The sequence below is a fragment of the Anabrus simplex genome, chromosome 1 (genome assembly GCF_040414725.1).
Source record: "Anabrus simplex isolate iqAnaSimp1 chromosome 1, ASM4041472v1, whole genome shotgun sequence".
Lineage (NCBI taxonomy): Eukaryota > Metazoa > Arthropoda > Insecta > Orthoptera > Tettigoniidae > Anabrus > Anabrus simplex.
The window spans coordinates 106,685,945-106,702,948 of NC_090265.1; positions in this window are offsets into that span (position 1 = coordinate 106,685,945).

Sequence of the window (17,004 nt, forward strand, 5' to 3'; positions counted from 1 at the left end):
TTCATTAATATTAGTAGACATGTTTCTTAACATTTTTTCATGTGGTTTAACGTCGAACTAACTCGAATATGTTTTCTCTGATGACAGGAGAGGAAGAAGCAACGACTCCGAAGGAAGTGGAAACAGGCTTTCAACGTATTAGGTCGTGTTACGTACATGTAGTACGTGTTGAAGAGATGTAGGGTACAGAACAAAAATGGGCAGCCGGACACCAGTGGGATCTGAACCCACAACCTCCCGATTTCGCGTCGGTTGCTCTACCAATTGAGCTATGGTGGCCTAGGTCTTCTTTGTTCTGTTTCAACCGACGCGAAATCGGGAGGTTGTGGGTTCCGATCCCACTGGTGTCCGGCTGGCCATTTTTGTTCTGTACTTAACATCTCTTCAACACGTACTACATGTACGTAACACGACCTAATACGTTGAAAGTCTGTTTCCATTACAATGCGGTCGTGAAAATTCAATATCCGAAGGAAGTGGTCGTGTCCTTACTTCAACTAAATCCTGAGCATTTGTCAGGTGTGAAAATGGGGAAACAATTGAGGACTAGCTTCATGGCTGCAGATTCTAGGGGTTCGAACCTGCCATCTCCAGAATGCAAACTTACAGCAACGCAGCCCGAACCACGAAACAACTCGCTCGGTAGACTACGGCTTAACTGATTAAATTACGGTTATAAAACTTCATTAGACAGAACTGATTTATGAGTATAGCTCAGCATATTTAACACTTATCATTATGGTGAATGTCCGTACAATCAGAACATTGATGTTCAAGAATTCCACCATCAGCGCAGTCCAGAAGCGTTTAGATGGCAATAGATATTCTGACACGTTAAAGAACCTCTTTCTAGGACAAATATTCGGTACACCGGAGTCTCTTTAAAATCTAGTACATCGGGCGAGTTGGCTGTGCGGTTAGGATCGTCCAGCTCTGAGCTCACATCCGGGAGATAGTGGGTTCGAACCCCACTGTCTGCAGCCCTAAAGATGGTTTTCCGTGTTTTCCCATTTTCGCACCAGACAAATGCTGGGGCTGTACCTTAATTAAGGCCACGGCCGCTTCCTTCCCATTCCTGTTTTATTGTTCCAAGTGGTGTATCTATCAATGTATAGACCCTAATTAACGAAGAGTCTCGAAGAAACATATTATGTCAAAGAACTCGTCCCTCTCTGTGATGTAATGGTTAGTGTGATTAGCTGCCACCCCCGGAAGCCCGGGTTCGATTCCAGGCTCTGCCACGAAATTTGAAAAGTGGTACGAGGAGTGGAACGGGGTCCACTCAGCCTCGGGAGGTCAACTGAGTAGAAGTGGGTTCGATTCCCACCACAGCTATGATGGAAGTGGTTTTCCGTGGTTTCCCACTTCCCCTCCAGGCAAATGCCGGGATGGTCCCTAACTTAAGGCCACGGGCGGTTCCTTCCCTCTTCCTTGTCTATCCCTTCCAATCTTCCCATCCCGAGCAAGGCCCCTGTTCAACATAGCAGGTGAGGCCACCTGGGCGAGGTACTGGTCATCCTCCCAGTTGTATCCCCCGATTCATAGTTTGAAGTTCCAGGACACTGCCCTTGAGGCGGTATAGGTGGGATCCCTTGCTGAGTCCGAGGGAAACCGACCCCGTGGCAGAGCCGGGAATCGAACCTGAGGCTCCGGGGGTGGCAGCTATTTACACTAACCACTACACCACAGAGGCGGACTCTTGTACAGTTACTTCAAGTAAATCTCGTAACACACACGTGAAGCATAAACCAGGCAACAACTCGCAGATTGAACACTCTGATTTACTGAGCCTGTTATCAATTGTCGAGTTTAGGTTCACTCACACAGCTCACGGTTCAAATATCGTCCTTTTCGACTGAACAGCAAAGAGTCTGATTCGAGTCTAGACTCTCTCTCTCTCTCTCTCTCTCTGTTCTTTCTAGCAGCAGGCTCATTCTCTACCGAACGAGCTGAATAGAGGTACAACCTTACGAAATTAGGTTAGACTCGCTCGCTGCACGTCTCTTCCATGCGGGTGTTGACTGTCGCCTTGGAAATCGTGTGTTGTATACTTACGTTCATTAAAAAGTCGTGGCCAGAAATGTGCACTTCAGGCAAGAAATCAGTACAGCCCTCAGAACAGCCCAACACCTGCTTACACACTCTCTTTCATTGGCCACATCCATTAGACGCATAACACATGCACACATCTAAAGAGCGAGGGGAGATGGTGAGAGCAGAGGACGGGTTATCTAGCGGAAGAGAAGGTACCGCCTACCCGCACGTCCCCCTGTCAGGACCATGAAGATGTGATAGAAAGGGAAATGAGGGGAAGAACCACACAGCTCCTTGAAGGTAATCGAGTTACTGTGTATGTCAACTCACTGAGGGTCAAATTCTCCTGCTTCATTGTAATCCTACCGAGTTCGATAGCTGCAGTCGCTTAAGTGCGGCCAGTATCCAGTATGCGGCAGATCGTGGGTTCTAGCCCCACTGTCGGCAGCCCTGAAGATGGTTTTCCGTGGTTTCCCATTTTCACACCAGGCAAATGCTGGGACTGTACCTTCATTACGGCCACGGCCGCTTCCTTCCCACTCCTAGCACCTTCCTGTCTCATCGTCGTCATAAGACTTATCTGTATCGGTAAGACGTAAGGCAAATAAGGAAAAAAATTGTAATTCTTGTGCGCTAAAGCTGGCTGAAATATTAACGATTTCGACCATGGTTTCGTTATCAATATAGACCCTGCTAAATTAAACTATTTTAATACTCTTGCAAGCAATGTTAAAAGAAGAATTAATATATTTTGCACTAAAATATGCACCGATATTAAATTTGAACGCTAGAAATTAACATGAACGAAGGTAACCGTTTCATTTAAAGATCTACGGGCTACTCTTTTATTGAAATATTATACCATGCTCCTTTTAATATGTAATATAATATAATTAATATAATTATGGAAAATGGGAGAGAAATTCATCATCATCATCATCTGTTTACCCTCCAGGTTCGGCTTTTCCCTCGGACTCAGCGAGGGATCCCACCTCTACCGCCTCAAGGGCAGTGTCCTGGAGCTTCAGACTCTTGGTCGGGGGATACAACTGGGGAGAATGACCAGTACCTCGCCCAGGCGGCCTCACCTGCTATGCTGAACAGGGGCCTTGTGGAGGGATGGGAAGATTGGTAGGGATAGACAAGGAAGAGGGAAGGAAGCGGCCGGGGCCTTAAGTTAGGTACCATCCCGGCATTCGCCTGGAGGAGAAGTGGGAAACCACGGAAAACCACTTCGAGGATGGCTGAGGTGGGAATCGAACCCACCTCTACTCAGTTGACCTCCCGAGGCTGAGTGGACCCCGTTCCAGCCCTCGTACCACTTGTCAAATTTTCGTGGCAGAGCCGGGAATCGAACCCGGACCTCCGGGGGTGGCAGCTAATCACGCTAACCACTACACCACAGAGGCGGACGGGAGAGAAATGAAATGGGATAAAATGACGTATACAATTAAAAGACAGAGACAATGCTTCCATTTACAAAGACCAGAATGTTTAACCATAGAAACATATTAGTCAGTTCCCGAGAAAATGGAGTGCCGGGCTGAGTGGCTCAGACGGTTAAGGCGCTGGCCTTCTAACCCCAACTTGGCAGGTTCGATCCTGGCTCAGTCCGGTGGTATTTGAAGGTGCTCAAATACGACAGCCTCGTGTCGGTAGATTTACTGGCACGTAAAAGAACTCCTGCGGGACTAAATCCCGGCACCTCGGCGTCTCCGAAGACCGTAAAATAGTTAGTGGGACGTAAAACAAATAACATTATTATTATTATTATTATTATTATTATTATTATTATTATTATTATTATTGATTTACGCTGAAGAGGGAGGGCTTATGACTAGTTCTTTCTGGATCCTCGCTTTCGTTCACAATACCTCTTGAGCCCTGCTGTTGGTTTCTCCTTCCTTTCCTGCGAAAGAGGTTTGCGAGATTTAACAATCTTTCGTAGAATAGACCACGAGTTTGCCATTTTACAAAATCTGGGGCGGTCTGAGACATCAGTATCTGAAATGCCAGCGGAAGCTGTTTTTCTTTACTTAACCGAGCCACATACTTCCAGTCTTGTACTTTTGATGAGTGAATTATTATTATTATTATTATTATTATTATTATTATTATTATTATTATTATTATTATTATTATTATTATTATTATTATTATTATTATTATTATTACATACATTACATACATACATTATCATTATAGACTGTTATGCCTTTCAACGTTCAGTCTGCAAGCCTCTGAGAATTTACTAAACGTCGCCAAAATCCTCGATTTGCAACTAGTGTTGTGGCCTCATTTAGTTCTATACCTCTTATCTTTAAATCGTTAGAAACCGAGTCTAACCATCGTCGTCTTGGTCTCCCTCTACTTCTCTTACCCTCCATAACAGAGTCCATTATTCTCCTAGGTAACCTATCCTCCTCCATTCGTCTCACATGACCCCACCACCGAAGACGGTTTATGCGTACAGCTTCATCCATCGAGTTCATTCCTAAATTAGCCTTTATCTCCTCATTTCGAGTACCCTCCTGCCATTGTTCCCACCTGTTTGTACCAACAATCATTCTTGCTACTTTCATGTCTGTTACTTCTAACTTATGAATAAGATATCCTGAGTCCATCCAGCTTTCGCTCCCGTAAAGCAAAGTTGGTCTGAAAACAGACCGATGTAAAGATAGTATCGTCTGGGAGCTGACTTCCTTCTTACAGAATACTGCTGATCGCAACTGCGAGCTCACTGCATTAGCTTTACTACACCTTGATTCAATCTCACTTACTATATTACCATCCTGGGAGAACACACAACCTATATACTTGAAATTATCGACCTGTTCTAGCTTTGTATCACCAATCTGACATTCAATTCTGTTGAATTTCTTACCTACTGACATCAATTTATTCTTCGAGAGGCTAATTTTCATACCATACTCATTGCACCTATTTTCAAGTTCCAAGATATTAGACTGCAGGCTTTCGGCACAGTCTGCCATTAAGACCAAGTCGTCAGCATAGGCCAAACTGCTTACTACATTTCCACCTAACTGAATCCCTCCCTGCCATTTTATACCTTTCAGCAGATGATCCATGTAAACTATAAACAGCAAAGGTGAAAGATTACAGCCTTGTCTAACTCCTGTAAGTACCCTGAACAAAGAACTCATTCTACCATCAATTCTCACTGAAGCCCAATTGTCAACATAAATGCCTTTGATTGATTTTAATAATCTACCTTTAATTCCATAGTCCCCCAGTATGGCGAACATCTTTTCCATCGGTACCCTGTCATATGCTTTCTCTAGATCTACGAAACATAAACACAACTGCCTATTCCTCTCGTAGCATTTTTCAATTACCTGGCGCATACTGAAAATCTGATCCTGACAGCCTCTCTGTGGTCTGAAACCACACTGGTTTTCATCCAACTTCCTCTCAACGACTGATCGCACCCTCCCTTCCAAGATGCCAGTGAATACTTTGCCTGGTATACTAATCAATGAGATACCTCGATAGTTGTTGCAATCCTTCCTGTTTCCTTGCTTGTAGATAGGTGCAATTACTGCTTTTCTCCAATCTGAAGGTACCTTACCAACACTCCACGCTAATTTTACTAGTCTATGAAGCCATTTCATTCCTGCCTTCCCACTATACTTCACCATTTCAGGTCTAATTTCATCTATTCCTGCTGCCTAACTCATAAACAATAAAATAAAATATTTTGAGATATAAGATCTCAAACTAAATGTAAGGGCGCCATCCAATCAGTACTACAGGGTTGAACGGGACACTCTAATCTTTAACTTTAAGGCTCATCATAAAACACACAAATTATATATATTCAGATCAAAGGGAAATTATGAAGGCTCCGTCCTAGGAATGGGGACGGATATTTAAACGGTCACCAAGGGTTTACTATTCTACAAGAACAAGAACCTGGAACTGTTTCCTTGCAAATGCTAAAGGAGCATTTTATTTAAGTAAACAAATGAAATTTTACACACAATCAAAATCTGTTGACCCTTGATTTGCCGGTAATTTGGCAAATTCTTCCTGAAAAATGATTACATAATATTTGTCACTTTTGACCACCCTTCCATTTGGGTGGTGGAACCGTTGATATCTGAAGGTATCAGATTTACCTTCGTTAACACCATGACCATATTTGATCATGGACCAATTACCTGTTGGCTAAGTAGGCGCGATCACCTGGACCATGTTATCGCCTCCACTTTGATTGAGATGAGACCAACCCGGGAAACTACAAACTCTCCCCGGGTTCCTAACCAAGATATGCTAATCGCTAGTTGAAGGAATACGACAAAGGGACTCTAACCTAATGGTCCAGATGTAGGGATTTGCCTTCATTTACACATATTAACTTAACTTATTATTTACAACCAATTGACATTATTACGTTAATTCGCCAGCTGACTTCCCTAGCATCATCCATCATCATCATCCAAAATAATAAGAAAAATAAATAAAATAAAAAATATTTTATTAAATATTATTATTATTATTATTATTATTATTATTATTATTATTATTATTATCATTATGTTTTGTGGAGATCATGATTATCGTAACCCGTAATCATCCTCGGACTAATATTTCAACTTTTCGCGATTTTTATTTTCATCTGAAATAAATAAAAGTAGCTTCTTTGATTATTCTTCTTCTCCTTCTTCAAATTATCATTATTATTATTATTATTATTATTATTATTATTATTATTAGTTGAAAATCTCAAATTTTTCATTTCAACTCCCAACATCATTATTATGTCCAAAATATGAAAAAAGTAAATTCTTCTTCTTCAAAAAAAAGTATTTTTTTATTATTATTAATATTAATTTTAAAAAAATTAATTTCACCTGTTACACGGTAGTCCACTCTTAATATGTTTAACGCATAACCCCTTTTACAATTCCGATTTATTTTGGCACTAATCAATCCAGATATGATTTACTTGGAATATTATTATTATTATTATTAATTTAAAAAAATTAATTTCGCCTGTTACACGGTAGTCCACTCTTAATATGTTTAACGCATAACCCCTTTTAAAATTCCTATTTATTTTGGCACTAATCAATCCAGATATGATTTACTTGGAATATTATTATTATTATTATTATTATTATTATTATTATTATTATTATTATTATTATTATTATTATTATTAGTATTGTTTAGAGAATCTTTATTTTTATTCCTCAACTTTATCATTTAGTCACATACGTTCTCTCCCAAACAGAAATCACCAAGATCCGAATTCACATCGGTCGGGACATAATAGTGTTCGAATCCGCAACCTTATTTTCGTACTGCCGTTAATTCATGGAGACCATATGCTCCTAAGACAATTCTCAAATCCAATAACACCTCGCAGTTGGGCAAATACCTCCAATCTCTGCAAGTGTTAAATTATTCCTTCCCTTTCCATTTTGAAGTCCATTTATCCATTGGAACTCTTCAAAACATTTTCACAAATTAACCCTCGGAGTGTGGACTCTATTCAGCCACTCAATACACCGGTATATAAATACAACCTCTATGTGGGCCTTAAGATCCATCTATTTCTTCATCAACATCAGTACAATTCACTTTCATTTCGGGCCGGATTTCTGTCCCACAAACTCCAAATCTCAACTTTTGGCTCAAATCACTCTGGGCTTCAAACATAGCGTGACCATATTATCAAAATGTCTATCTCGTTTCTACCACATATTTATGATTATTATGGAGTCCAAAAACGTTAACTCAACAATTAGTGTTAAAACCGGATTCACTGCACAAATTATACTTATTCACGGCACATGTGATCTCCACATTTAAATTACTTTAATTTGCAATCATACTATCCAACTAGGCCCGTGCCTTTATTCTCAAAGATTATTATTAAACACGCCTTTACACATTACCAAATTTTAATGTACTACTTCGACACTCGTACAGATTATTATTATTTTGTCCACTGGCGAACTTCGCGATATTTACAAACAAATCAATGGACTTCATTCCGTCCCATAACAATTTAAATCACTTGGCAATCCTACCTGTGGATTATCTTAACAACATGCCTTAATATCTATAAAAGTTCCGATAACGGAAAAACACTTTGGAAGCACTTCTAAATGAATATTAACATTATCTTTACGTGAAACGTGCTCCATGTCATATCAAACAACTCAAGCACTTGAATGAACAACTCAACCCTACTATACTCTATTTAATAATCAAAATTATGATGAGTGCTCGATCTAATGTACATCTTAATTTGTCCCTTTGTCTATCTATCTTTGAATTTATACGAGCCGGAACGGCTCGTTTCACAATCAAGTTACCATGATAAAATAATATGATTTCCTCCCCCTAACGATAGCAATCTACAAGTATGTTAAAAGGTTACTCAACTCTGCCATTGTAGTCTGCTAAAACCGGACGAGAAGCCATAGCCTCTCCGGTTTTTAGCAATGCATTCCACTGGTATTCATGCCAGCTTGAAGAATTAATCCTTGACCCTTTTCAACTTTACACATTTTGAATAAAAACAAATAAATTAACTGTTGCACTTTGGAATACTTTCCACCCTAAATTCTATTCACCAATTTTACACTCTCGGCCTTGTATCTAGCCCACTTAATGTAGATATACATTCTTCATTCCTTTCCCGGACACTAGGAACATGGAATACCTCGGGATCCCCTTTACAACGGCCCGTGCGCGCACTTGAATTTCCCGTCTCACGTTCGTGTAGCTGACCAGGTATCAGTTTAGAATCAACTGTTTACTAGGTGACATAAACACTCGTGACCGTTCTCATGTAACGCACTTCCTAATCGGTTGGTAGAATCTCACACTCCGTAAGTTATGCTTTACTGAGTCCTGTCTATTTCAAACACTTCATACTAGTATACTGCTCAAGACTGTAATATGAGCTCCATCACGTCATGAATCACTGTACTATGTAACAATATAATACTTCGAACTCTACTCCACGAGTAAGTACACACTCGCACCCCTGGCGTAGTCACGGCTCGAACGCTTTGTCAAAAGTAGTTACGCACCACTGGCGTGGTGACCGCCCGAACACTTTGTCAGAAGTACTTGCGAGTCCTTGTCTACGACCTCATATTTATACTTGTATCCCCTCTCTTCCGAGTTCAACGGAGGTCACCTTGGGACGCACAGTCCCGACATCTTCATACGACCCTTTGCGGTTTGGCCCGTGGCTTTAATATATGATCCAATGATGTAATTATGTTCTCAAATGCTCTATACCAATTCTCAACTATTATCGTTCGCTGGTAATGGATATATTCGCGAATTTAGCTGCCGTATCCCGGCTCGGGGTTTCGCGCTCTTTTGTGGCTTCCTTTGCCTTCAGCCAATCAACGAATAGCGTCCATGAATTCTCAGAATTACACCACGCAATCTCCCGCAATTATTAACTTTATATAAGTTTTATGGTATAGTAAGGCACCTAAATTCCACTTTATTCTGAATCGATATTTCACTTTTTTCTATCAGTTTAATCCACGGAGTTAGCCTCGCTAGTGCTTCTTACAATACGAAGTTGTCACCTTGCTTTGGTCAAGTGAATTTTTCCATTGGTCCACCTTAACCACGTGACCGGGAAAGCTCATATTTTTTCTTCCAGTGCCAACCCCGCTTTCAACTCCCGCTAGTTACATGGAGATACCCCTACGTTATTTCTCAGAAATTTGCACTCGGCTCTCTGCGCTGTTGCTACTACCAAGACTGCCCGGGGCTATGAAAACTTTGGCAACAAGTTATCCTCTCTCTTTCCTCGTTGTCACAATTTCTGAGAAACGTAATTCTGTCACTCATTGTGTTTGTTAATCTCAATGGAGACAACAGTCTGTGGTATGGTGAAACCTGACATCTCGGCCTGGCCTGTTCTTACTGTATGTACAGTAAGATACTATTTATTCTGAAAATGAAATATATATTCCTCAATAATTCATCATAATTACAATTGCATGACGCTTATCACACCCCCACCAGGGTGCACTTATGACAATGGAGTTTATTTACTATCCTTTCCACTTCCTCAAGCATAATTTCACCAACATCATTTTCCTCCTCCCCATGAGCTTGGCTGTTTGCAACACCACCATGATGATTTCCTTTTACATTGAGAAGATGTTCAAAATATTCCCTCCACTTCTCCAGTGATTCCCTGGGGTCTATTATGAGTTCAGCTGAATTACTCAAAACACTGTTCATTTCCATTTTCCCTCCCTCCCTAAGATTTTTTATTGCTGTCCAGAAAGGTTTCCCTGCTCCTTGACCTAGCCTTTCTAGGTTATTACCAAAATCTTCCCATGACTTCTTTTTGGATTCAACAACTATTTGTTTCGCTCTGTTTCTTTCATCTACGTACCAATCCCTGTCTGCCTCGGCCCTTGTTTGGAGCCATTTCTGATAAGCCTACTTTTTACGTTTACAGGCTGCTCTCACTTTATCAATCCACCAAGATGTTCGCCTTTTCCCATCTTTACACACAGTTGTTCCTAGGCATTCCCTTGCTGTTTCTACTACAGCATCCCTGTATGCCACCCATTCACTTTCTATATCCTGAACCTGCTTGCTGTCTACTGTTCGAAACTTCTCACTAATCATATCCATGTACTTCTGTCTAATTTCCTCGTCCTGGAGATTTTCTACCCTTATTCTTTTGCAGACAGATTTCACTTTCTCTACCCTAGGCCTAGAGATACTTAGTTCACTACAGATCAGATAGTGGTCTGTATCATCGAAAACTCATACATTCCTAACAGATTTTCTGAATTCGAAGTCTGTTAAGATATAGTTTATTATGGATCTGGTACCCCTAGCCTCCCATGTGTAGCGGTGAATAGCCTTATGCTTGAAGAATGTATTCGTAACAGCTAAACCCATACTAGCACAGAAGTCCAGCAAACGCTTCCCATTCCCATTAGCTTCCATATCTTCCCCACATTTACCAATCACCCTTTCGTATCCTTCAGTTCTATTCCCAACTCTCGCATTGAAATCGCCCATTAGCACTATTCTATCCTTGCTGTTGACCCTGACCACTATGTCACTCAATGCTTCATAAAACTTGTCAACTTCATCCACATCTGCACTCTCACATGGTGAATACAAGGACACAATTCTTGTCTTAATTCCTCCCACTGATAAATCTAGCCACATCATTCGCTCATTTACGTGCCTTACAGAAACTATGTTGCGTGCAATGGTATTCCTGATAAAGAGCCCTACCCCAGACTCTGCCCTTCCCTTTCTAACACCCGTCAAGTACACTTTATAATCTCCTATCTCTTCCTCATTATCTCCCCTTACCCGAATATCACTTACTCCTAGCACATCCAGATGCATCCTCTTTGCTGACTCAGACAGTTCTACCTTCTTTCTTCCATAAGCCCCATTAATATTGATAGCTCCCCATCGAATTCCATTTCGTTCGCCAAGTTGTTTCCAAGGAGTCCCTCGCCTGTCAAATGGGAGTGGGACTCCATTACTCCCATAGGTCCGAGGCTTGCTTAAAGTGTTCTGAGCTCGGTAAATTCATGAAGCAGGATGCTGCCCTACTTGCACATAGTCCAAGTGAGGATCTCTCCTCTAACGGGTTATGGACCACCGGTGAAATTTATAGTCCTAGCCGCCTGAGCACAAGGAGGGCCACGACTCAGAATATGTCCGAGATGCCAACTCCCATTCCATAGCAACTCGTATCCCGACTCTCAGGACCACTTACTAGGCCACTCAGCCGTTGCCCGTGGTTCACGAACTAGGACGTGACTACAGTAACCCACAAACATGAACCATATTATTATTACAATTTGTTTTATTTCACACACCGACACAGATAGGTCGTATGATGAAGATGGCGTGGGAAAGGCCTAGCAGTGGGAAGGAACCGGTCGTGGCCTTAATTTGCCTGGTGTGAAAAGAGGAAACTACGGAAAACCATCTTCAGGTCTGCCGAGAGTGGAGTTCAAACCCACTGTTTCCCGGATGCAAGCTCACAGCTGCGCGCCCCAAAACGCACAGCCAACTCGTCCGATGATGATGATGATGATGATCATTAATATTATTATTATTATTATTATTATTATTATTATTATTATTATTATTATTATTATTATTATTATTATTATTATTGTTGTTGTTTTGAAGTTGATCATTGTAATTACTGCACGCAGTAAATATGTAAATGGTGCTGTTAATATGGATGTTAAGAAAACCAGTAACAAAAACAGTAACTTATCCGGGAGTCTGATCACAACTGAGAAATGCGTCTCAACTAATTCACCAGGCGGACGAATGAAAGAGTTGATTCCCAAATCTTCCAACTTTTTTAGACTACAATCAATAATTGCAAGCACTCATGAATGAGTAATGAGTATACAATGAAAGCAGAGATTGGTTGCACGCACTAACGTGGACTGCCAGTAACCTTCTAAAACGCCCATTTGGAGTCGTTTAGAGTTTATTTACATCATGTAAATTTCGAGGATCCTCTCGCTCTTAGAATTCATAATTTAACGCATTCGTGGATGTAACACGAATATATATTCACGAAACTCGCTAGAGGCAGCTACATACTGAAACCTTTGGGTCCATATTGAGGGATACCTACCTTTCTTACCTATCAGCAAAGTTCATGAGATCTGTCTCTTGGGTCGTATCGTGTTCTTCGTCACTTGCTGAGATAAAGGTAGTGTTCAGTAATTCTAATCTATCTACTCAAATGAAAGGTTGGTTTAAAATATTCCTATTTATTCAATTTCTTCATGTAGCATTTCTGCTATATCCACGGTATCATTTAACTCCATTGTGTCCACCGGACACCACAATTACTTTACATAGAGGGTCAGAACACTGGTGTGAGCCTTTGACGTAACTGCCTGATGGGCATTCTTACTAGAAACCATCGTTTCAATTATTTATTAAAGAAAGGAAAGTCTGGAAATCCTTAAATTCGGCTTCCATGTGAGACTACATGTACCATCATAGTGATTCTTTATGGTCCAGCCCTCGTAACACGAACTCTGGACTCTGGGTATAATTAAGGCAGTCCAATCGGTGTGTGCCACACAGTGGTTATACGACATGGACCCTTAATTGAATCGATGTGACCTGCGACTATGTCATGGACCGACATCTAAACTTCTAAGATACTTTAAAGTCATTGTGGATGATGACCGCAAGGAAAATGATGCTACAGAGGCATATGGCTCTAATCTAAGTCACTGAGGTTGATGACCCCCTGACCATCCAAGTTTCTAAGCTGAAGGCTAAACACAATTAAGTTACATCGGTTGATGACCAAAGTTTCCACTTTACTATCCCCAGCACATTCACTGCTCAATCAATCAAAGTTAAATAATACAACAATAGCAATGCTCACAATACTTTGTGGCAGTAAAATCCATTACCTTCGGATATGTCCCCTTAATCGTTACGTTAACATTTACACATTCCCCAGAAAAAAAACTACGATTTCCAGAATGCATCTCCAAGTTATTCGCTTGATTTAAAGTTATTTCAAAATGCGGTTTCACTGAATTTAATAATTAAATAAATTTAAATGATTTAATGAAATCTTAAAGAACAACAAATTCTATCTCCGCGGAATAATGGTTTCTTCACAAATTCTACGCAGTTGTGATGTAAAATTTAAATCCTGTGATGTTTATCTGTTGATTCCGATAGCTGGAAAAGAACTATTACATCATGCATGTCCAGTTATATCTTGTTTTTTGACCTCACACTTTAAGTCTAATCTAATCCTAGCCATTATTAACACTTGGATAACCCTAATAATCTACGTACAAACCAAAAGCAACTCGCCATATAATTACGATGTCATATCTCGTCATAACATTTTACAAAGTCTGCGCACCCCTCACACATAACAATCATCACTACCATCGCTCTATATTTTGGACAACCCTGAATTTGGCTAATCTTGTTCATTATACTCTAAGTCCGTCGTATCAAATACACATTACGTCCCCAATTAAACAAATTTACAGTATCTAATAACACTCAGGTTATTCCCGGATGAAAATTTCAACTAAATCCAACATTTAACGTTATCCCTTGCCGAGAAATCCAATCTCAATTCCACGCGTAACACACTTTGCATGTCCCGTTATCCCCGCGGTGAATCCCTATCAGCTGACGCCATTTCGCCCCCAAGTCCGCTTGGCAGTGATATGTAACACCTGGTCCGTTCTACCTGACTTGCTTCTCAGAATGCTCCCTTTTAAACTCCACCGACATAATTAAACAGATACGATATTTCTGACCAATAAAATGCACATAGATTATACTTCAAAATGCCCACCATAATTATACACGTCGCCAATTAATACCAGCGCGGATCCTTGTATACTGCTCTCCATTCCCAACATTATAAAATCTTCCTCGGGCTTCGACAAGTCCCGGCTTCATTGACAGGTCTCCAACCTGATTCACAAATCTCATCTTGACTCACACGACAAAAGTAACCTCTGTTTCCCAACTCACGAATACCACCGACAAAAGAACTGGAATAAAATCCTTACTAGAATCCACGACGTCTAATACCGCACAGTGCTTTAATAATGAATAACTTCGCATAAAATGATATCGTATTTAATAACTGGATTTTCACGCAAATGACTGAAAAATTCTACTAAATCTTTTTTATTGTCAGTCAGACACAGTTTAAATGGGCCTAGAAAACTTTTCACTCCGTGACTAAATTATTCACTCTATACTCTCACCCGACAGCGCTCTTCCACTCGATTGAAAATGAGTAACCATGGATTTCTTATATTAGTTACGTCAAAATTTCAGACAGAAAAATGTTACGTCGAATGAACATCTTAATTTGACATCACAAAATATAGGCAATAAACACACAGAAATGACGATCTACATTGGACGTGATATCACTTCGAAACCCTAATAACTTTTTACATCATCATACGGCACTCGCAAGACTTCAAAATTTTATTCAAGTGGAAATTAAAACAAATGACCCTTTTTTCGTCGTACTCTAACATTTACAAAATCCACATAGGGGTGGCCAACTGCGTCGTATATACCCCATTCAAATACACATATTTAGAGATCATGAAACAAGATATAATAGGTGGTAAGATGGTAAGTCACATACCTTACGTTACGCCATCGGTCATCATTGGGCTCCCCAGCGACCCTGGCATTTTTATTTAGCCATTTTTACATATTGGGCTGTACAGATCATTTTAAATTCTTCCGGTTTCCTGGAAATAAAGCATAAAAAATAAAATACCCTTCACTTGTTTTTGTTGAGCGCACATGGTAGACTGTAATTATTTCCGCACACGAATTACTTTCTTCATCCACTCCAAATTTTATTCGGTCCCTTTCCGTCCTATTTGGTACAATTATTTCCACTCAAGAAACTATCTCCACATGGAGTCAAGACCCCAGCCACAATGGCTATAATGTGTGGGTTGGACTTAGTCTACTTTTGTCGTTCGATTTCACAGAGCAGCTCAAACCTCTGTCGTCAGCCTCGTAACACAAAATGCAGGGGTTTCGTCATGGCATCTCCCCTTGCCGCCAAGAAATTTTCTATAACTTTTCTGACTTAACTAAACTGTAATTACAAGAGTTCTGAAGGTGACTACTGTCCCCTTCAAAAGTGGTAATAATTTAGTAAAAGGAAAATTATTTATTTCATCAGCGGGTTGGAACATTATTTAATCGCCAAGAGGGTGAGATTCTGTACTTCCGTGCTAGTGCGAGCCAGCCACTTGCGGACCGGTTTTTCCCGACCTACCAAGAGAACGAGGAAGCAGGGTGAAATTCCTGTTATGTGGCCTTCAAACACATGTGTGCGTACCACGTGACCCGGCGAGCAGCCTGATCTCAATCGATCAATAAATGGAAAGTCAAGTGACGTGAAACTGGAGCAGCCAATAAAAATGACAATCTTCACAGGAATGCAACAAATCCACCAATTAGATGTAATTAAGGGACACACCTACGTCTTACGATAGGAAATTAATGGTAATTCCAGAGGAAAATTTTATAGAGGCTTTTGTACTTCGGGACGCAAAATTTGAGCATTACTGTGACTGCACCTACGGAAGAGACTGGACGTCGTTTGCTTCACTGGAAGACTTTACGTTAGAGAAAGCATCGAGGACTGTATAAACAGCAATTCAGACACTCGGAAAATTTAGCTACGATTTTATTTAGGGTTATCCTAAGATAAGTGTCTACATCCAAATTATAAAGCATCGTGTGTGTATCCTGGGCTATTGCTAAGACTTTTGTTAGTTTCAGCTTGCTACGAGAACTTGGAAGAAGGAAGGTCCATGGTTCGAGTTCACTGCAAGATGGTTATCCAGTTCCGCGAAGAATACTACAAGTTCCTGTGTATCTTCAGCTCCTCCATGAGTCACTAAGCATGTAAGGCGTCGGACATGGGCGAGACTTCGTTCGATGGAAGGTGATGTGACCACGTGCTAGGTCATCAGCCAGAATCCAGTTCACACCAGCCACATGAGTAGTCTTTAAGAATTCAATTTCTTTCTATCTTTGTAAAATGTTTGTAAACGTAGCCTTACCTTATTCATTTAGATTTCTGTTAGTTTTGCAGTAGTTAGACTTTTCATTCTTCTTTCTTTGGTGAGAGGTAGATAGTGCTCTGGAATGAGTGTGTATTTGTTCTATTAGTTAGAAATGAGTGTATGTCATCGAGAGAGACCTCAACTGTCCTAAGAATTTAGAAGGCAGGAGAGATAAAAAATAAATGAACCCCGCGTTAATTTTGATTGGTTTTGAAATAATTTGAAAATTAATTGAGACAAATTAGGACAGTGTTCTAGTGTTTTTCTTAGTGTAGAATTTCATTCTACGATTGTACGACGTGTTTGTGGGTTCGAGTTTGTTTAGAGTCATCCGAATAAC